The sequence below is a fragment of the Genypterus blacodes genome, unplaced genomic scaffold, assembly GCF_046128005.1.
Source record: "Genypterus blacodes isolate CSIRO-AG114 ecotype Tasmania unplaced genomic scaffold, CSIRO-AGI_Gbla_v1 ptg000067l_1, whole genome shotgun sequence".
Taxonomy (NCBI): domain Eukaryota; kingdom Metazoa; phylum Chordata; class Actinopteri; order Ophidiiformes; family Ophidiidae; genus Genypterus; species Genypterus blacodes.
Window position 1 is genome coordinate 10371559 of NW_027466879.1, and position 22459 is coordinate 10394017.

A 22459-nucleotide genomic window follows, 5' to 3' on the forward strand; every position below is an offset into this window, starting at 1 on the left:
CCAATGTATGTTTAACTGATGTGTAATTAGAGCGTTGTGCTGTAGTTAGCATATGTAATAATATATATTTTGAAAGCAAATATTTAAGTTGCTCACTGCTCATTATCGTGGAAACCATGAGAGAGAAAGATAAACTCATTAATTTTTCCCATTTAAAACGATGCTGTGGTGCACAGTCATTAGTGTTTGGTTTACACTCATCTGTTCGGAGCATGGAAATAGATCATTTCATACAGTTAGCTATGGGGAGAGAGAGAGAGAGAGAGAGAGAGAGAGAGAGAGGGGAGAGAGAGAGAGAGAGTTGCCTTGCTTTGCTTTTTTTCAAGAAGTTCTACATGGGGATTTTCAGACATTGTAATTCATGATAAGCCTGTATTTGCCCCCCTGTGTGTGCTGTGGCATAACGCTACAAGTCACGCTAGACACTAACAATCGCCACAGGCCAGTGGTCAGCTCAGTTTTTAGATGACTGTTGAATCGTTTGGAGAAAAAAAGATGTCACTTGTTTGCTATTAAGTGCTTTGCTGTTTGCAGCCTGCGGCAGTGGCCGGCCAAGACAAATAACCGTCTTGTGATGTTAGCTGAATTCTCACTAGGTTAAACAACTAAGCATGACAGGGGTTGCTGCACTGTGTGTGTGTTTTTTGTGTTGTTCCTGATTTTGATGTCAAACGAAATGGTTGACAAAGACATTAATGTTTTATTACTGCCTGTAAACACACTGTCAACGCGGCCGGCTGAAGCCCAACAGCAAATGTCAAATTACAGTATGCGGCTCTGGCACTGCAGTTGTCAGCAAAGATGTGGTGTATGTCAATACTCTATTGTTTCCAAAAATAACATTTCCAAGTCATTCTTCAATTTGTTGCAAGCCTATGAACCAGGAGGGAATTGGTGGAAAATTGTGAACACATAGAACCACAAATATACTGTATGCCAAGTATTCCTTTTGTTGAATTTAAATATTAAAAAAATATTATTTCATCAGTATGAACCTGTTTCACATCAGAACATGCACATATTTCCGCTATCTGAAGCTGATGTTTGCAGATTAGGGGCATGTATGAAGATTCCACATAAGCATAGCATAAAGCAAGGCTCGGGGTGGTGCAACGGTTGTCTTTGGGTTGTAAGGTTCCTAGTTCAATTCCAGGCAAGACACTGAAACCCTGACATGTTATAATATATAACTTATCTACCCTTTTGCTGTATTCTGGTGTGACTTGACTTGACAGACATGACACATTATTACACCTCAGAATAGAGAATGTTAGATGGGCACCCGATCCGGAGACAGAGGTCACAGACTGCACAAATGAGGTATGTTTGATCCTCGGCACAAAGGAGAAAGATCAGAGAGTAATTAGGTCAGAGGCATTGTGATGATGAAAAGAATGACATTTGGCTTGGTAAGATCAAAAAATGTTGAATGTGTTGCAGTTTGGCAACTCGCTTAAGTCCGTGTGAAATCTGGTATTGGACACAAGCTTTCATTCATCCTTTTTTTGGTATTTTCATTTACACCAAAACTTCAGTTCTTCTTCTACAACATTGAGTGGGATCTGCAGACTAGCCCCCAAAAAAAGAAGTACTACTTGCTACTTACACATCCGTCACGAAAAGTTCATAACGATGACACGTTACACAAGGGTGGTTGCATCATTTTCCTAACAACTTATCAAACAGTACCGCACACAGGTTTATTATGCAATGAAAAGCAAGAGACATGGCTCCAATTACAATATATCCTTTATTCAGGAAAAACTGATAAAACTAGATTAAAAGTGTATGTCACCAATTTGTCTAAAAGAGAAAGTGACACACAAAATCCGAGGAACAAATTATCAATCATAATACCTTGTTCAACCAGAATGCAGAGGTAGAGCTACCCAGGAATATCAAAACCTCCGCTTGTGCACATATGGACCCCGTCACACACAGCGATTTCATCAAGTGAGGGCCAAAACACACAGAGCAGATTCACCCAACGTCTGCGCCTTGGATCCCCAAACTGATCACATCTGCGTTGACATATGCTGTTGGTCTTGACATTCACCAGGCCACATACACAGGCATAACAGGCTTGGTTGACTAACGGAAACCAGCCAGGCCAAGCCAGGCACCCCTTCTGTAATGCATGTGTTTGTGTGTGTAATGTGTAAGAGGGGATGTATAATATTGTATATGTAGTATAGTGCCAAGCCTTCACAATACAATGTATCATTAAAACTGAAATGTACCATTTTATGTTTCAACACTTTTATGCATTAAATGGAGGAATGAAACTTTGGTGATGGATAAGCAGGCCCCGGTGTTTAGTGTTTCCTGTGTCATAACTTATTACTGGTAGAAAAAAAAAACAAAAGGCAAAACTGTGTTGAGGTTAAATCCATGATTTGTAATGTTAAGAGATGTGATGCTGTAAAGTGTCCTTTAAATAAATGACTGTGCCGTAACAGTGACAAAGAATCGGGCCAGGCACGAAAAACAGCCAACACACAGGTGGGGCCGAGGCACGTCGTCATGCAGTCAGGGAAGGATAAACAATCTAACTGCTGTAATAACCTGCCGCGCTTGATCTGATCTGGGCTTTACTTTCAGGAGTTGGTGGAGATCGACACAGAGCTAAAAGTGGAGCCAATATTAAATCGGTAACTTGTGTGGCCGCTAACGCTGATGCTACTTTGTGTGATGGCTGCAATGCACGATGGTGTCAGTGGTAGGATTGCAGAATATAGTGTGAGTGGTTCCTTACTAGCTGTTTCCGTGGCAGAGAGGTTGCAATTTTGGGAAGTGTACATCTGCAGAACAAATCCTAGTTTCATCTTGATTGGAATGCATATTGCATATATTGCAGAACATATTGCAATTGTTCTTGAGTTCTGTTCTGTCTTTTTTACCTTCTACTGATTAAATTTGATCTGGAGGAAATGAAGTCCCCAAAAAATACAAATAATTTGACTTGAATGTTTTGACACTTCTGGCTGCTCGTAGGGGAATGCTGAGTCAGAAAAATTAGATACTCTATTGGCGGTATGTTTCCCAACAACCAAGATCCCCAAACAATGCATGCAAATGATGAAATATGTAGGACTATTATTCTTCATGAACTTCTTTTTTTGCATTAAAAAGGCAAAATGATAAACACAGTAGTGTGCAACAGCCTCTATCGACAACTGTTCCTCTCTGGAAAATCCAATTTTACACACCATGGCCTTTGTAGATTACTTTCTATTTCCTCCACCCAATTTTTATGAAGACATTGTGATTTTATTAAGCAGTAAATACACTTCTGTGTCACATAGTATGCATAGACGTACATAAAGATCCATCAAACAGAGGCTGGGAAATGGAGATGCGGATATTAAATCAGAGCGGTTAGTTCAAACCTGAACTGTATCTGCTCCATAGCTGCAGAGCTTTCCTGTCGTGCTAGAAGGTTCCTCATAATTTACACATTGTAGTCTGTTCTTACATACAGTGAAAAGACATATTATCTGCTCTGTAAATGCATTTTTCAGTCACTGTCCCTTCAAATGCTCCAATGTCTCATCTGTCTGCCAAGTGGTTCAATTCACCTTGACCTTCTCTTCTGATTACATCTGAGGGAACAGTGGGTGAAGTGGTCTTTGGTCTGGTCACGATCAAACTCTATAGCAGTTCATTTGTGATGTGATGAGTTGTCCAGTTCATATTGTAGGTATTGAAGGTGGACAAATATGGCTCATAACGTACATGTAATTGCAAAGGAATTCATTGGCCCAAAGGCCTTACTGGTTTAGACATCAGTATGGCTATGTTTAGCTTCATAAATCCTTTTAATTCAGTACAAAATGTTCAATAAAAATGAATACATTTTGATTAGATGTAAACTTTTGGGCAAGTGAACAGCTTATAACCAGGACAATCCACTCTGATGAGGCAACACAGATGTAACAAACCACCTGACAAAAAGTACTTGCTGGCTTTTACTCACCCTGATGAGTGTTGAAATCTTTTAATGCCCACCTCAGCATAGATGATCCTTTTCATGACTTAACCAAAGTCCACTTAAAGCTCGGACTGAGAGAGTATTGCGGTCTTTGCCGATTGAGACAGTTCAGATTATCTGTCTGGTCCATAATGTTCACCCTTAGTGGAGTTCACAGGCACATAAACGACAGCTCAAGAACTCAAATCACAGCATCTCTCTCAGGAGTAAGATGATTCTCTGTTGACAGGAATGATGCTGGTGCTGTGCATGCAACGGAAAACCTTCAGAGAGAGTTTAAGATCAATAAAACTCTGATTTGTTAAACAGATTATATATTTTAATTAATCAGCACTCATTACAAGTTATGCCAAAGTGAAGAGGAAAGAGAATTCATTTGTAATAAGGGAAGACTGAAACCATACTGAGAGGACAATGACCCTATACAACCTCACATTTTACTTTAATGCGCTCTCTCTCTCTCTCTCTCTCTCTCTCTCTCTCTCTCTCTCTCTTTCTCTCTCTCTATGCCTTCCCTCCTTTCTCCTTTCTATTCCCTTCATTCACTCCTCCCCAGCCATGGGTGTGTGGTGAGTGATGAACCCGCCCCCATTAGCCCGTCTCACCTTCACAAGCCGCCTGGCAGTGTGAACAATGATTAAGCATACTTTCCACTGTGTTACATACTAATTCGGAAAAAGCCCCAAAGCATAACAGCTCCCTTTAGTGATCATATTTTTCTCGCTAATTAGTGTGACATTTTTGTCTCCTGTGAGGGCAATCCATTTTAGCTATTATAGAGGGATTCTTTGTTTGAAACTAAATTATTTCACAGGCATATTATTGGGATCACAGATGCAAAGATGTACCCGAGACTTTTCTTTTCTGATCTTCACCCATTGCATTTACTAAGAGTGGAGGATGAATCCACTATAAAATTGTCCAGTCTTTTACTTTTGTTGGTCAATATGACCATTCAAGTTTCAGTCTGATTCATCACTACATATTCAAGATTTACCACCTTTTCTGAGCAGGTTACATTATATAATTTAAAAATTGACTGCCAAGCTTATATTGCTGAATGTGAATAAAATTGCTTCTATGATATTACAAGCAAAATTGCTTCTATGATATTTCAAGAAAACTGTATTCCAGTGATTCCCATCCACAGGTAAGTATGTACTTCACCAACTTGCAGGGGATACATGGAAAGATTGAGGATAACAATTTCATCCAATTATTTCCAAAAATGAAAAGAAAATATTACACATGCAGCTTCTCCTTTCCCGTTAGTGTGTGTGTGTGTGTGTGTGTGTGTGTGTGTGTGTGTGTGTGTGTGAGTGTGTGTGTGTGTGTGGGTGTGGATTGTGGGTGTGTGTGTGTGTACATAGTCACATTCACTCTAAACCACATGCAAACTACCTCATCAGCACACATGGATGAATGACTCCGATGTCCAATTGCTGTCACTCCAGATTCAGATTCATGGGGGAGTAGCGACTAAAAGAAACAAAACCAAAGCCCAAACACAGATAAGTGTTCTCCAGTTTTTTGGGATCCACCTCAGCCATATTATATTATTTGCAGCAACATCACAAACAATTTCTCAAGGTCCATCAGTCTGATAATAGCTGCCCCCAATCTTATGAAAGACAAACAAGTACAGACCTGAGCTTATAGTTGTACTAGATTGCAATAAAGCCCATTTATATGCCAAAACCCTACTGTAATGGCTGCTACAACATTAAACAAAACATCACATATATCTCCAGTACATGTACTTACTCCTACATGTTCTCCGCCTCTTGACATAATCACAAAATCCAACCGGCAATTGAAATCACTGATTAGGAAGAGATTTTCAGAAATGAAATATTCTGGATATAACGCTCCTTTCACTGTGTCTCAGCCTTTTCATATCCTCCAGAGCCCGCTGATAATAATTGTATGAGGCTGATTATTTTTCTTATCGGTGGCTCAGCAAGGGAAGATTCCAAGAACACCAAGGAAAGGCGGCGTGCTTGGTACACACTGCCAAGTCATTCATTCACAAGCCTCACAATGTAAAATATTGGGAGAGGACAAACAAGAGATATTGGAATGTCAAATATCAGGTTACTATATTCACCACAGCACCGTTACAAGAGTGATAGCAGAGCATGTGCAGGGACTCTAGAGGGCATTGTTTGTGAAGTGCCATTCCACCGTGTGAATAACAGCAATTGTAAATTCGAATCTGGCAAATACAGTTTGTGTAAAATGTTTCCAGGCAGCTGTGCGGTGGCCCAAAAGTTCCACCTTTTCTTGTTATCTGTTTATATTAGGCAATCAAACTGTGAAAGTCCCAAAAAAAATATCCTTAGATTTCCCAAAACATGGATGCCACAGCAGCAACAGAGTAGCAAATGTTAAAGCATTACTGAACCATAGAAGAATATTGTGATTTTTCTTTTACTAACAACATAAGACAAATAAAATATGGCATAGAATATGCTGGGGTAATAAGTAAAAAAAATTAGCTCGATAGCATCGGCAGATAGATTACAGAGCTCTTTCGGAACAGACTGTGTGTCATGGAATGAGGAAGTGAAAGAATCCAGTTGTGTGATAATGAGCCAGCTTGTGACTAGATATGGAAGAAGAGATGAATAGATAACAAAATTACCTGAAATATTTATAACCTCTGTATCTTTCATCATCAGTGCTCTGCTATAAGCCATTAAAGGGCCCTTTTGGGACCTTTTAATTGAGTTCCCTTTTAGAACACAATATAAAAGGCTCCTTTTTATCCTTCCACCCTTTATCATGTGAAGAATTGGAAGTTTTAGAAGGAAAGTTCCACCATTCACTGTGAGTGTAAGGTCAGGTTTCCTTGTGGGACACGTAGCGGACAGACATACATGAATGAGGCGTCTTTGAATGAAACAGATCCTGATTAAACGCCGGAAACAACACTGGTGCCAGCTCAGAAATAAAAATGTTGACTTAGTACTTAGTAGCACACAGCCTGTCTGTCAGTTCTATGGGTTGGGTTGTGGAGCATATTAACGTGTACACCAAGACTTTTAGTCCGGGATAGAGTGGATGGAATAAAAGGTAGAACATAGAATTATGTGAAGAACTCTTTTCCTTCTATAGTCTAGAATAGTCAGGAATATCAGGATTCATTTTGGCTCCTATAGCCACCGTCACCGCTGCATCTCTCTGTGACATGTTGAATTACACAGTTTTCACCTGCCACAGTTGTTTTTCACAGAGAAGACATAATTTGAGGTCCTGGCTATGCCTCAGAGAGATAATGATGATGTTCATGTAATTTGTACAGAACCTTTCATACAATCCCTGCAGTTCAAAGTGTTTTTACATTCGAGAGAAGTCAGCAAACAAAACTGGTTAAAAAGATGCACTTAAAACATACACTTCCACTTAAAATTGCTTTACACGAGGGACTGATGTGTGATGATTAACCACAGATGGATTTTCCAAGTCTTTAAACGTCTCACAGCCCTCCAATAAATCTGCAACTCCTCAGGCTATAGATGTTTTTCACATGACCTCTGTGCGCACATGGCATCTCAGTCCAATAAGAAGGTCAAAGAATCATCAGATGAGAGGATATCCATTTCCATACCAGAGCGACGCATGATTCTCTAAACTCGGAGCGACGATGGAGAAGCTAATACACCTCCCCCATTTTTTGTAAAAGTGAAAAAGACGAAATGGGAGCATGGGAAGCAGTAGTTTGACTGATTAATCATGACTCAATCTGTGTCGACAAATGCCAAGCAGATGGCCTGGCATTGCTAAAATGAAACTGCTTCACAAATACGCAGGCAGCATTGTGGATGTGACCTCTGTGAGAGCCGCTGTGTTGTTGTTGCTGTTGTTGTTGTTGTTGAGGTCCTCTTTTGTTCAGTTGTCTTTGAGTCAGGAGAGGTGGCTGCTGCAATACAGCAAAGTGCAAACCCATTGTGTGACAAGTATGCACCTGTTTGAGAGAGAGCGAGAAAGACGGGGGGCTGAAGTTCTGTTTTTTTTATATATCAAGGTGAGATTTGACAAACTCTGTCTGGGGATATGATTCTTGGCAAACATGGGCAGGGAAAAAAAACAAAAGAGTTTATATATTCCTCAAAGACTGCACAGACACATTTTGAAAGCCGATTTTCTCTTTCCCCCCCACAACATATTGGGATACCGAAATTATTGTCGACTCCGCTGTGTTTTAGTAAAACACACAAAAGGCACTGAATGATGCTCTCGTGTCTGGAACATCAGTAAATGCATCCATCCATCTGAGTGGCTGTGTCTGAGGACAATACCACTGTGGATTACTGTGTATGAGAGTGTATGGGTGATACAACAAAATGAGAGGCCCAACTCTCCATAGATCTCATTAGACCGGTCATAACACCGCAACAATAGTGGGAGGCATATTCATCTGACTGGTGTTTTTCCCCGACTCTCCCCAAGCTTTAACATCAGCTCTTTTGTACCATAGCCTTCCCTGCATTTCATCCACACACACACTCACACATAAAGCTGTGGTTGTCTGCTAACACGTTTGCTGATGAAAGAGTAGGAAATGAACTTGACCATCATAAGCCTATTTTATTATTATAAGTATTTATCGCCGGGTGTTGCCTCCTTGCACACGCAGAATGGCAAAAGGAGTTTCAATCGATTATCTGATACAAAAAATCAAGAAACGGAGGCTTTGAGTGATTCCACAACATTTGAAAGGGTGATCAACAATTATCAAAATAAACTGTGATTGTCTTGAGCTAAGTTATAAAGAAAAGAAGCCTTGGTGAGCTGTAGGTATGTTTCTCCTGCTGGCATGGAGGTTTGCAGTAGCTTTTTAAGGTAAACACTGCAAGTTAATCTTTCTACACAAACAAGCTGATGATTATTAAAACAGAAAAACACACCAACCACGGTGAATCTGAAACCTTCATATAGCCAATGGCAAGTATTTGTGCATAAGCCTATTCGGAATCAAATAACACATTTCAGTTCAGTAAGCTAATTCATTATTGTTGCGAGGGAGTGGAAGTTTCAAGAAAAGTGTTGTGTTGTGTTTCTACGATACCACACCGCTGCGTCATCTCCATATTAATGAAGGTTTCTATAACAACCAAACATTTCATGTTCATCAGCTCCGCATTTATTACAAACAGCAAAGTAAAGTCACCATATATGCTGGAGTAATTATGAGCTGTGAATTGAAATGTAGATTCACATCGTCACAACATGACACCGTCAACAACAATATGTCATGTCTGTGGGGTACAGATACGGCTTTCTTCGGCTCGTGCACGTTTCAATAACTTGCTTTTTTATCAATGTGAATTTGTGGTGGAAGTAAACTAGAATAAATTTCAAGAATAGACAACCCCCGTCTTTGTGCCTGGCCCTTGATTTTGCGTCAGATGATAATGCTGCGAGGTACACGAGAGCGAAGAGGCGCAGAGCGTAAAGGAAGAGATAATAAAAGGAAATGGTGAAATAAAAGAAGTTTTCAAGCATTTATCTAGGGAAGTGTCAGAAACTTCACAGTGACACTTTCATTAACTGTTTTTTGTATTACAAGAGTAGAGCTGTCAGGTGAAGAACTAATTTCCTTCTTGTTCATAATAGCTGAATTAACCACAACCAAATAATTTTCTGCCTGAATGGAAAACAAATAAACAACTCACCTTCTTTGTGGTCTGTTTGCACCAATCTATATTAACGATAGCAGCAGTAGCAACAGCCTCAGTTGAACAACAGTTGAATAACAATATGATACTTTTTTACTAACAACACAACGGCCCTTTTTTTTTAATGGATACAGCATTTTAATGATTTATCGAATGTAAGATCTGTTAAATGTTTGTTCAAATGTCTTTCATTATGAAAAAAGTCAGACGTTTGGAGATGCAGTACTTTTGCACTGAGTTGTGAATGTGTTTTGATACTCTATGCTCACATTAATTTAGCTTGCTCTAAAATTGGCAATTTTGTCATTTAAGATGGAGCTGCTTTTGCTTTGATGTTGTCTCTTTGAATCAGCCTCAGCTAAATGTGTTCAGGGTAAATTCAGACTCTGAGGGTGATTACAGCTTACAGGCTTTGTTTCTTGTAAAGTTGCTTCTGGTTCACTAGAGTTTCTCAATTTAAAAATGCTGTGACAGAGAGGCTAAAAAAGCTGCTTATCACTTGATTTCTACACTTATTTTCATTTAATATTATTGCAAAGTATTTCAAAATGAAAATGATAGGATTGTGTGTGAGTGGAGAACTTTCGGAAAAGAGTCATATCGTTCCTGCTCAGTCCCTAGTTTAGTTTAGTTTTGGAATTTAGGTCCGAAAGCATCTCTCGTCTCACACTGCCCAGAGTGATTGTCCTCTTTCAGCAAGTGAACCTTGAACCCATGAGCAAACACCCCCCTACACCTCAGATAACTCTGCTTCTGACTCCTCTGCTCTGCTGTCAGTGACCTACAACCTGCTGTGCAACTCATATGATTGCCTAGATGGACTTATCATGGCAGAGAACATGTCCAGGCTCCACGCAGCTCCTAATGGAGGGAGCTGGCCTACACTTATCCTGAATAAATAGACACTTGTGCAATCACAGTGCCTTGAGTCTTGACAAGCAGTGTTCATTTGGTGGCAATCTGGGAGCCAATCGGCCTTCACTTTCCTATCTGACCCGAGAGAACATTGCACCTCTGGAAAGGTCACGAGTAAATTATGCTTTGGTTTGCTTTAGTTTCTTCTGTTCACATCCAGCAGGTGTAATAATGTGATAGCAATAAGAAGAATAACAACAATAATGACTTTCTTGAACTTTCTATCAAAGCCTAAACTTATAGCAGAAAGGCAATTTACATTTCGAGAAATGTGTGTGGGATCCATAATAAAAGTTCACATGCCCTGAAAAGAGGAAAATAATGTCCAAACAGAAAATATATAGTTTTAGAAACGCGGGTGTACCTCCATGTAATTACTGAAACCAATGCCCTAACCGACCTCGGCCTTAAAATACCCTCAGTCATTTCAAGCAACAAGGAAATGTATTTTTGAGCCATTAAAGTCAGTAATAGTATAATAAATAGAACGTGTTGTATGTTTAAGTCATTGACAAGGCACCAGAACTCATTAAGCGCACAGACGTCTTGCCCAGTGATTGATACAGTACAAACAACACCATTATTCAAGCATGTCATTTAATAAAAATGTCCTCCATGCTTTAGTTGCCATAATTGTGCCAGAATTTCATAAGGCATTTGTTATCATGTTTGTTTTCAGCTCATTGTTTGCTAAAGCTTGGTTACCACTCTGTAAATAACATGGGAGCTTTATGAGGATTATGCCAAAGCTTCATGGCTCAAATGGGTTTTGTGGATGCAGGATCCAGCCACATCGTGTTCACCACTGTCCTTTTCATGAGCTTCTGTGAATGTCACATGCTGGCACGCTTGGCACAGACTGTGTGACCAAGACAGCAAAGGCAAATGAAAATTGGCCATGAACGCAAATACCATCAGAGGACTAGTGACAGACACAGCAGAAGGGCAAAATTTAACACAAATTTTCCACAGGGGAACAGTGCACAGCTTTACAAAGAATCACACACACACACACACACACACACACACACGCACACACGCACACACGCACACACGCACACACGCACACACACGCACACACACACACACACACACATACACACTGTTCCTATTTGAAACATTGCCCATTGAACATACTGTATGACACTGTTGCTCTTAACTCTAGGCATTTACAGCTTGGAGTCGTTTCACATTGCAGACGTCTGTTCCATCTGTTTTTTTTTCCCCCATCGGTCTGTCTGTTTTACCTGCCAGTCATCTCAAGCTTTCCTTCCTCATCCCCCCTCGACTCATATCCTCTGAAAGGGTCACTACAGTTAGAGAGAAAACAGACCCAGCAGTGGATTTTCAATTGAATTGTCAGGAGCTGGCTGTTTTAATAAATCCAGCCCAATAAGAGGGCAGCAAACCTTTTGTGAAGTGGCTTCACCCATGACGCTCAGCTCAGCTGCTCTCCGCTGAACCTTGTCTGCCAAGAAGCAGTTCCTCCAGATAAAAAGCGCCTGAGCAGTCCTCGGTGGACAAGAAAGACTTTGGAACCTAAACTCACCCGACATGCTGATATGTAGATGAAGGGATTCACAACTGTCAAGTGATGACCCTTACAGGACGGTCTTAGCTCAGCAACACAAGTTATAATCGAAGTAATAATTAAATCAGAGTAAGCAGAACCCTTATTTCCCGCCTTGGATGAGGATCAGACCTGAATCCTACATATTTATCTCCCTTTTGTCACTCAGCATTCAAATGTAACCAATTGTATTTCCTATTTTCTTTTGTACTTTATTACAGTTTTAACATAAAATTATTTTGGGAGAGGTTTTTTTTAATGCAGTGATAATTGCTTTACCCCATTTGCTATCCGTCCTCTTTTTGTTTCTGTCCGTCTTTATCCTGCATCCTTGCTTCCTTCTGATCTTCCTTCTTTACCTATTTTGTTCCTTTATTCATTTCTTATTATGTAATTTGAAATTACATAGAAGAAAAAAAAGAAGAAATTAGTTGTCCTCATGTTGTATTCTTGTATACTTTTGATATTTGAGTACATTTCACTGCTTAGACATCTTTATATTCCCTTTAAAAGCTTGAACTTCTTCTAACAGCAATCACGTCCTGGTATGAATGCAAAAAGTAGCCAGCAAACAAAGTTTTCTGTGTTTTCTGTGTTTTTAGATGTAAACATTTCAACAATTCAAGTCACTCTACGGGCTTCAACAGGTTTTCATCCACTCCAGTCAGTATGATGTGAATAATGGAGGCCAGCACTTAGCGGGCTGCTCCTCTGCCTGCAGCAGCAAAATAGCGAGCCATCTATTGCATCTGTCTGTCTGTCTCTCTGTCTATCCATCCGTCCATTCCGTGCCGGTCTGCCTGTGTGTCTGACTACCGTTTATCTATCTACAAAGGACCACCCTGTGAATAGCACGCCTATAGACTCCAATAAGTCTTTACAGATTGTAATTATTGGACATTTACCATATAAAGATTTACTACCAATAATAAAATGGACTAAGGCAGATTCTTGGGCCCCAGGAAACCGTGGCCCAATGAGCTGCCATGTTGCAGCTATAACTCCCAGCCTGTTGAGTCCTCCCTAAATAATTTGACATGGGCAGTAGGAGGCAAGATTATTTTGTCCCGGCATGTATTTCTCTTATCTTCACGGTGCAGTTTGGAGATAAGGGCTGATCATCCATGCTGGCACTATGTACTCACACAGCACGAGATGCATACAATTATGCAAATGGCGTTGAAAGTCATAAAGCCTTGTTTTAGACTGAGATTTCTCTTTCCCCCTCTCACGCTTTCTCTCTCTCTCTTCTCTCTTTCTCTGCCCCCACCTCTGCTCTTGTTCTCTCTGCTCTTTTGACGAGAAGAGAACCCGCAGTGCCGGATGGGAGTGAAGGCAGCGCTCATGCAGCAGGCGTGCATTTGTAATAACAGACACGCCGGGTAAAAGAAAGCACGCTGGGAAGCCTCTCACAAGCTGGAATGGGATCATAAATATGAATTGAAGCTCTATGTGTTCTGTCATCTGCTTGTCTTATGAATTCATGCGTCTATACAGCTGGTCGGTCAAGCCTCTCAGATGGCTGATCACAGATTGCCTTTACTGTGGTCAAGTATCAACACAGTGAAGGGCCTCCTCCTGGTATGTAGTGCAAGTGGTGTGTTAGTAAGCATCCTCTCCCCTTTGTGTTTTTTCTCTTATGACGGAAATAAAATCACAAGGTTATTTACCATATCCTAAAATGACAGGCCTGTCTGCATATCGGTGGAAAATATAAATATTTATAGGCTTGCAGTGTCTGTTGAATGTGTTGTAGTTGAGAGAAAACAGTCCGCTGCAAGTAAAAGTCCTGTTTCTGAACTATTATTTTGGATAAAGAAAATAAACACTGGTATTGTAGTAGTAGGTTTTTTTGCACAGCACAGAAGGAGCGAGAAGGAGCAAGTGTTTGCTATACAACCCACATTGATTGTTTTCTATTTTGCAGTACACCATTACACTGTCTTCATGTAACCTTTGCACATTAATATAATATGCTGAGATCAATACAGTTCATCTCATCCTTAGACAGACGGCATGTGTGAATATTAAGCTTCAGCTCAGAGCAAAGGTGCCCATACCTAAAACAGATAAATGCACATGAATTATTCATACAAAGCTTGTGTGGGATAAATCACAGCCACTGCCGATGATAATCAGACAATGATGATATGATCGTTTGTATGATTCCCACAACACAGAGGCCAAAGAGGATGACTTTCTTTTAAATGTGCTGGGACAACATGGAACATAATGAGCATGAATGCGGCTCCTTGCGCGGCATCAAGACATCTAGGAGGGATAATATAATTATCAGACTGCTTTGGCGTGTTGCACACTAACTGGGCCGAGTGATTATAGGAACCAAATGAATTATGAAGCTGCTTTCCGAGCCGAGCCGTTATGATGAAGGTTATCACAGGCCGACGCTAATAAGGAATCCAATGCTTTAGGTGAAGGAGGCAGCAGCGGAGTTATGAGGAGATGAAAATAGGACGCAAAGGTGTGTCTTGAAGGTTGTTTTTATTTGAACAAATTGTTTTAAATAAGGGCATAGGATGAGGAATATGCTGACTTTTTATGAATTTTGAAGATTTAAGAGTATGTTAAGAAAACACACTGTATATGATCATTATAGCAGAAACGTGATTTACAGTTACAGCTGCAGGTTAAACATAGAGTGGAACTGTAGTTCATAATGCACTGCATCACTAGATTACCCCATTTAGTGTAAAATAGATTTTTGAACTTTTTAAAGACAGTTGTTTTTGAGCAGAAAAGTATTATTATCTGAATTGTTACTTGCAAATTGTTCTTTTTTCATTCCTATTTTTCATTCAAATTTACTAACCTTCAGTTCTCAGACAAATATTCTGCCATCAATAAAAGAAGAACACCACTAAAAATACAGTTTTATCTGCAATTCACGTGAGATGTGTTAATTAGAAAAAACATAGTTATCTAAACACTTTCCTGAGGTGAAGTTAATCGTGCATACCATGCAATGACATCAATTACTGAGCATAACAAAAAAGTCCTCAGCTAAATAAAAATACATCAATGATGATTATAAGACATAAATTGTTTCAAGCACCAAATTTATTTTACGGTTAAAATGTTTGGACATGCTTCTGTTCAGGTCGGTGTAATCTCTGCAGGCTGGTTGTGTTTTTGGATTAATTGATTGATTGGAACGGTACAGGAAGCCCACGGAACGCCGCGGGCAAGCGACTCCCCATTGGCTGTTCCTGGTATAACTGTGACTCATGTTTCAGAACACACAGCCACAGGAGTCAGGTGTTTCCATAATCGGACTCTCTTTAACTTCATAACACTGACAACCTGAAATAGATTGTTTGTGTTCTACTGTGACCCTGGTTATTCCTATGGAAGTATAGTAGGGAGTTCTCGTTTCCATCCACGATAGTAACAAGTAACAAGATGAATGTGAAAATAGAACATGTACTTTTCTTGAGGTACCTGCTGCAGAAATACCACTAATGAGGAAGCTGCACAATTATAATTTGTTCCATACCATAAATAAAACCTGGTGGTTTGCATATTATGTAAGCACAACAAACAAAACCAATGAAAATGGAATCAAATTGCATAACCGATTCCAATGCAAAGAAAGAAGAGCACAGGATTGGAAAAGTTGTGGAGAGAAAAAGTTTCCTCTTCGCATGCCCGAGCCTTGTTTCTCGCTGTCCCTGTGTAATTGCTCGTCTTCTCTCTGACGCCTCTCAACATATCTGATACACTGACAAATTTCCCCTTTCAGTGCTCTCATCATGGCTATTCCCTGGAAATGTACAAGGAAGAGGAGGAGGCAGGCAAAGAACAAGCAGAGAGCATGCCCGAGCTTTCCTCATGGACTTGTAGCGCATCGATTGGCTGGTGAAATATATCTCATATTGTAGAAAACCAGCTCAGGGCCATGATGTCTCTATGGGGAAAAAAACCCTGAATCTCCCACAGGCTTGTGGAAAACTATTGACAGAATCGCTGCAACTGTGTGGGATTAATCTAAAGTCGCAACAAAGAAAGGCCGTCCTTTGATTTAAGGGAAATTAAGAAATGCTTTAAACTTGAGCTGTTTTATTCTTAAATCCATAAGCCATCAAGGGAAATCTGTACGTGTATATATTCTACTTGACTTACAACAAGACATATAAGCTGCTAAAATAAAAGACATATAGGTTCACATTGGTTTGCCTTTCAGATGCTTATTATAATATTTATTTATTTTATTTTCTGATAATTAAGAATTTAGAAACCCCATATATTGATGTAATTTTCAGTACTTTACTTTGACTTTGTGAGGTTTCCCCCCTTCACATTTATTAGATAGTGAAAATAAGGTTAAAAAAAAGTCTGAACAAAACGAAATTGGACTTCATTTGATCTGAGTTGGTACCTAGAACAGCTGCCCGAGCAAAACTCATCTTAGAAACCATATCAAGCTTGTTTGGCGTTCTGCACTGACATTTATGTCAATCAGTATTCATGGGACGAGTCCTCATCTTAGCTATCAAGGAAATTTGCTGAGATACAAGAAACTCCGAAGAGCCATTAAAGTGTGACATTCTTCAAAAAGTCAATATGTGACAGATTGATAAATGAACAAATTATCCCACTTCCAGACACGGCTGTTATCATAGTTAGCCATCAAAAATCAAAACATATCTATTTCATTCTGGTTGCTGTCTTTAGCATGAGAGTCAAAGGGATATTGTAATTGGATGCTGATGTAGGCCAATATTATTAATCATAATTTCATTGTCAGGCTCAGCAGTGAGCTGCCCTGTTTGGCCCAAGATGGAGTATGCAGAGGAGAAAAGACCTATTTCGTCGACATGAATGGAAAGTTCTCTAAAGCCGTTTGGAGTGATTTGTCATCAATCATGGCACATTCCGCCTGAATTGGGAATTGGAAAGAACTGAGTGAGTAAGATAGAAAGTGAGAGAGAGAAAGAGAGAGAGGACCACTCTATTACCTGAGAACATTTCAGTGTGAATAATGATGTATGACATAAACGCACTCAAGAGTTCCTTTAAAATTGTTGCCAGCTTGGATCTGGAGCTTCCCTAATAGGATAACAAACGTTTAACAACGACACTCAGGCGCCAAAATAGCGCCTGAATGTCATTGTTGAGAATTGTAAAGTACCACAGAAATCCCAAAATAATAAGTATTGACGTTCATCTCGATCGTTCTTCTTTCTTTTTTAACACAATCTCAAAGCGACTTTTCCCTCTCTGAAAGTGTTTTGACATTTCGCTCACGTTGCCCGACTCGCTACCCGCCATGTCTCTTTTCTTATTTGATCATATCAAAAAATGTCATATCTATGATGCAATGTCAAGCAAATCTGCTCATTTGTCTATCTGAAAAAAAATCTCCACCATACAAGTTCTGACATATTTGCCATCAATCTTGCAGAAGTGCACCCAGAGGATTTGTTTCTGAACTCCTCACTGCCTTTTTTTTCTCTCAAAGCACTCAAGGTCAAAAACCAGCTTATACCACGTGAGAATAAGCACAGAACAGTGAAATAAACTGAAAAAAGCATGCAAGAATGACATCTGATAAAAATCTAAATTATACTATATGAGTTCAATTGAGTGTGGGAAGAGGAAGTGGAAAATGTATGTTGACAGGTCAAGGCCCCCACGCTGTTACACAAGGATGTCTCACAGATCTGCAGTTATGCAAAACAGCTGCATGTGTGAACGTCCACAAAGCTACACTTCAACACCTGCAGGTCTTTTAATGAATAATTGAGTCATAAACTCTGTATTTCCCCTGCTGATGTACATGGAAATTACTTCTTATAGTCTAAGTTACCCGGTGGCGCAATATAGCTTCGATATGGCTTCGTAAACTGCAAGCTTTCCTTTATCTTTGATTTTGGGAACACACATGTGGTGCATCAAGTTGTAATGATAAAGACTTTTAATATATTCTGTTTTAGAACCCTAACATAGAGATAACATGCATCACTTCATGAACTGGAATCCATACTGCATCCACCACCCACACAGCAAGATAATTAATGTTTATCCACACTACAGACGTTACAGATTGCTTGTTTGGTCGTTGACGTTTGTTCTTTAGCACTGATGTCATGTCAGTGTGTGCGTGTGAAACAGAAGGTTTAGGTTTTGTAAACTGCCCTCGCTGTCTTTTGCTTTCGCTTCAGATTTTCGTCTGAAGGTTTTGATTGAGGTTTGATTTCCATCAGATCACTGAAAGGCGTCGGTCGTGGCCTGGTAAAAAGCAGGACCATCTCTCTGCCTTGCGATGTTGAGCATTTGATTGCGTAAGTGGGTAAAAAGTCGTTTCTAAAGTTCAACTAGCTAATGACATTTAAATGTTCGCCCACTGACCTTCTGCTTTTATAGGATCCGCTCGTCAGAGAGCACCCACTCTACATCTGAGGATTTTGGTGTCAAGGTAATTATCATTTCATGTGTACGTATAGCTGGAGCGTAAATAAAAGAAGGAGGAGCATCGAGACAGAGATTTAGACGTATGCCATACTTTCCTGCTTTGAAGTAATTGCTGTAAACTGATTTGATTACAAGCAGCTGAGAGGACTTCTCTGTGGGTGTCAAGACAGCATGTGAACGTCAGCAGGGAGCTCAGACTAGAAGCTGCTCCTTTGCACAGAGAGGGAGCCAGCTCACATGATTTTGGGGGCATCTGATGAGGGTCCGTTTTGGGATGGATCCCTGGAAGGATTCTATGTCTCATCTGGCCGAGGAACATCTTGGGATCTCCCCAAGGAAGAGCTGGAGTATGTGGACAGGGAGAAAGTGGAGGGAGGGATAACCCTGTCATCCTCTAGAAACTGATCAATGATAAGAAATGGATGGATTGATGAATGAAGATAAGAAATGGCTGCATCTTAATTCACAGTAGTGCCTGAATGTCTGTGTGACTCCATGAAACCTGAGGCTACTTTATTTTTCCCGACGGTGAGACAGATTTAATATTAAATAATTAGAATAGAATGTAACAGTCAGCATAGTATAGTTGTATTTAATGACCTACATGCAGGTTATATTTGAATGCTTCAAATCAGAATTAGTCACTGCTGGCAGGACTATAAGTAAATGTGAAATAATCTACCTGAGACAACTGTCATAAGTTTTCACAGCCGTGCCGAGCCGATGTTGGCACGAGATGAGATAGACTTTATTAATCCCAGAGGGAAATTAACTGGCATGAAGGACGAGACCCAGCAATAGAACCAACGCCAAACGTCTGACTCGAGTGCTATTTAGGGAGATGGTATAATTCAAATGTGGAAGGCTCATATTGTAACCAAAATATGCTGTGAAACAGACACAGAAATGTCTCAGCTTTTGTTATCATTGCTCTGCACATGCATATCAGCTCATATTGGCATTGGATATGGATGACAACCGTGAGCAGCAATTACGAATACAGTAGAGCTACAGTGTGTGGATGTGGCTTATGTGAAGAGTGGGAATTTTAATTTAAACCACAATCCCGCTGGAATTTATTTAGCTTCACGCCGCACTTGCTTCCCCTTCCTCAAGTTGTATATTTCTACAGGAACTAATTTAAAGTAAACTAAAAGGAATTGGACGTACTTTTCTCTTGTAGATTAAATGACCCACAATATTTAAACCCAGATTCTGGAACTATCGGATCTGAATATAAAACAAAAAATAGGGGAGCGTACGTTTGATGAAGAAGTAAAGAAGTTGGTAATTTAGAGCAGAACTTTTAATAGTTACGTCCCGACTCTGCTTGCCTCGTGGTCTCATTGTGGGCTTTTTACCCATCAGTGCCACTTTAATGTGGCTCAGCACGCTGGGGTGGTGAGAAAGCAAGGATCTGTGTAGTAATGCCTCAGTGAAGAAGAGAGCTATTCGGTGAAGTGGATATCAGCAATATATGGCTCATCATTATTCTCATGCTTTATTACACGAAGGCCCTCAGACTCCCAGATCCCATCCCCAGAGAGGCCCCCTAATAACTCCTCCTCCACAGTCCCTTGGCCACAGTAATAATGGAGGCCATTTCACAACCACCGCTCTGTCCAGAATTCAGCTCGGGCGAAGAATGACTCTCTCAAGCTCGGTTTACTGTAAAGCCTCTAATTTTTTCCAGGCTAATTATGAGGAAGATTATGCCAAAAACACAGATTTTATCTTTGCAGAAGGCCTGTTAAGTTGATCTTTCACTCTCTGAGGCTCGGGAATGTCTTTCATCTCGGTTTGTCGCGTTTTATATCTGCCTCTCTTTGTCTTTCTTACACCCTCCTTCACTTAGACAGTCATGAGAGTGTATTGTAATTGCAGATAAACAGCATTTATCTTCGCTATTGTCCCCGAATAACCCTCTGGCCCATCTCCAGTTTATTAGTCTCTTTATTGCAATAGTCTTAGAGTACACTACTTGACATATTCATCTTTCTTGTAATCTTTTATACTGCATTTAAAATGATACCACCCCTTGGAAAATGAACTTTTATTCATAACAGCAATTAAGATCGTGTGCAGTTTGTCTTGGCCACCGGGGAATGAAACAACCTGAGGAATCACTCGACTAATGATGGCCTGTCAACGATGCAGCTGTCTGGAATAAATCGTCAAGATCCCCCCCCATAAACAGCTATTCCCCAAACATCCACTAGACACACACACATACACACACACACACACACACACACACACACACACACACACACACTTGCTTAAACTTTGCTGCATTGCCAAAGTTGTCAACAAGTTCAAGATGAGGAAAGAACTTGACATGTAGAACAATAACCGCTTTGTTCTTTCACACACACGGCAGTTCAAGTTGACCAATTTTGCTATCATGTATTTGAGCAGAAGTGGAAAGTGTACTTAATAGATTTACTTCATTAAATGCGGTACTATTTTGATTGCATAACTTTAGCTTGTAATGTTTTTGCACTCTTCCTCTGTCCTTGAGATATTTGTTTTCATCAGTATCTATTTGTGGCATCATGCAAATCCCACGACTAGCAGAACAGAACAGGGAACCCAACAACCTTAAGCCTGATAATTAATATTGTTTACATGATTAAGGACGCCCGCTGCATTATCTCCTGATATCCTGATATCCAGTAGCAACACTTCTGAGGGACGCTTCTTTTATAAATATCATGCTTTGGACCGTATAATATATAAAATGTAGTAATGAGCTTGTCGGCATCTTAAAAACATCAAGGAAAGTTTGTTAAATCCATCCAATATACTCAAAGTTTTCTTATTTCCGTCTCGGCTCTCACTCTGTAAAAGTAGCTGGTTCAATCCCAAAGGAATGCAAAATAATTTAAGACTTCATTTCCCCCCCTCAACAATATCATGTGTCAACTCCGATGCCATTTACTCCCATCAAATCTATTTTCTGATTGTTAACAAAGATCATCCATCTTATGCTCATCTCAGCAGCCTTATTAGTCCTTAATTCAGAAAATTTGAAATGTTTAATATCCCAAGATGGATTGTAATGTAGCTTTGTCAGATTCAATTTCACAGATCATATTTAGCCCGCAGCCTGCAACTCACTCACAAGTTTGAAGACTGCATTAGCGTTATCAATCGTTCTACGCGTTTCAGAGGCCTTTAAGAATGAGTGAGTGAGACCTTCTCCCCATCTGATTTACTTCTGATAAGCTTTAATGTTTGCTTTTGCCATTGTTTCATTGTAAGGTATAGTCGGATCGTCAGGATATTGTGAAATATCAAAATACAAACTCTATTCCAGGAGAATAATGCACACTGCTGTATTTAGTTCTATATCGTCGTCATTTACATACTTACATATGTTCTGGCTTGGAGGCTGGAGAAGCTGCCTGTTGACCAGAGGGGTCAGTTGCAAATGGAATAATGTGGGAGGGAAACCAAGTGTGTAACACTCTCTCCTCTCTCAACCGCTACTTTCAAGCTGCCCCTGAGCAAGGCACTGAACTCTGTAGCCAGCCAACAGAAGCTCCCAGGCACACATATACTGTAACTGTATGTATGACGGTGTTGCACAAACTCGTAAAGTTGTTCATTTCGCTTCGTCATGCCCTTGGATAAATAACAGTTTAAATGTTTTGTAATAAAAGAGAAGAAGAGATGAAATACAGTGACTTAAAGCGTGTTAAGTTAATGAGTGCATTTAATTATGTAGTGCAGTATAGTGCCTTTTCATTCTTAGCATCAAAACAAAGCTGATCTTCAACCCTAACTTAACTATTTCACCTGACAGTTTAACCAACAATGCTGCACTGTGGCTCATTAGGACAGCTTCTTTTTTCATCTTCTTTTTGA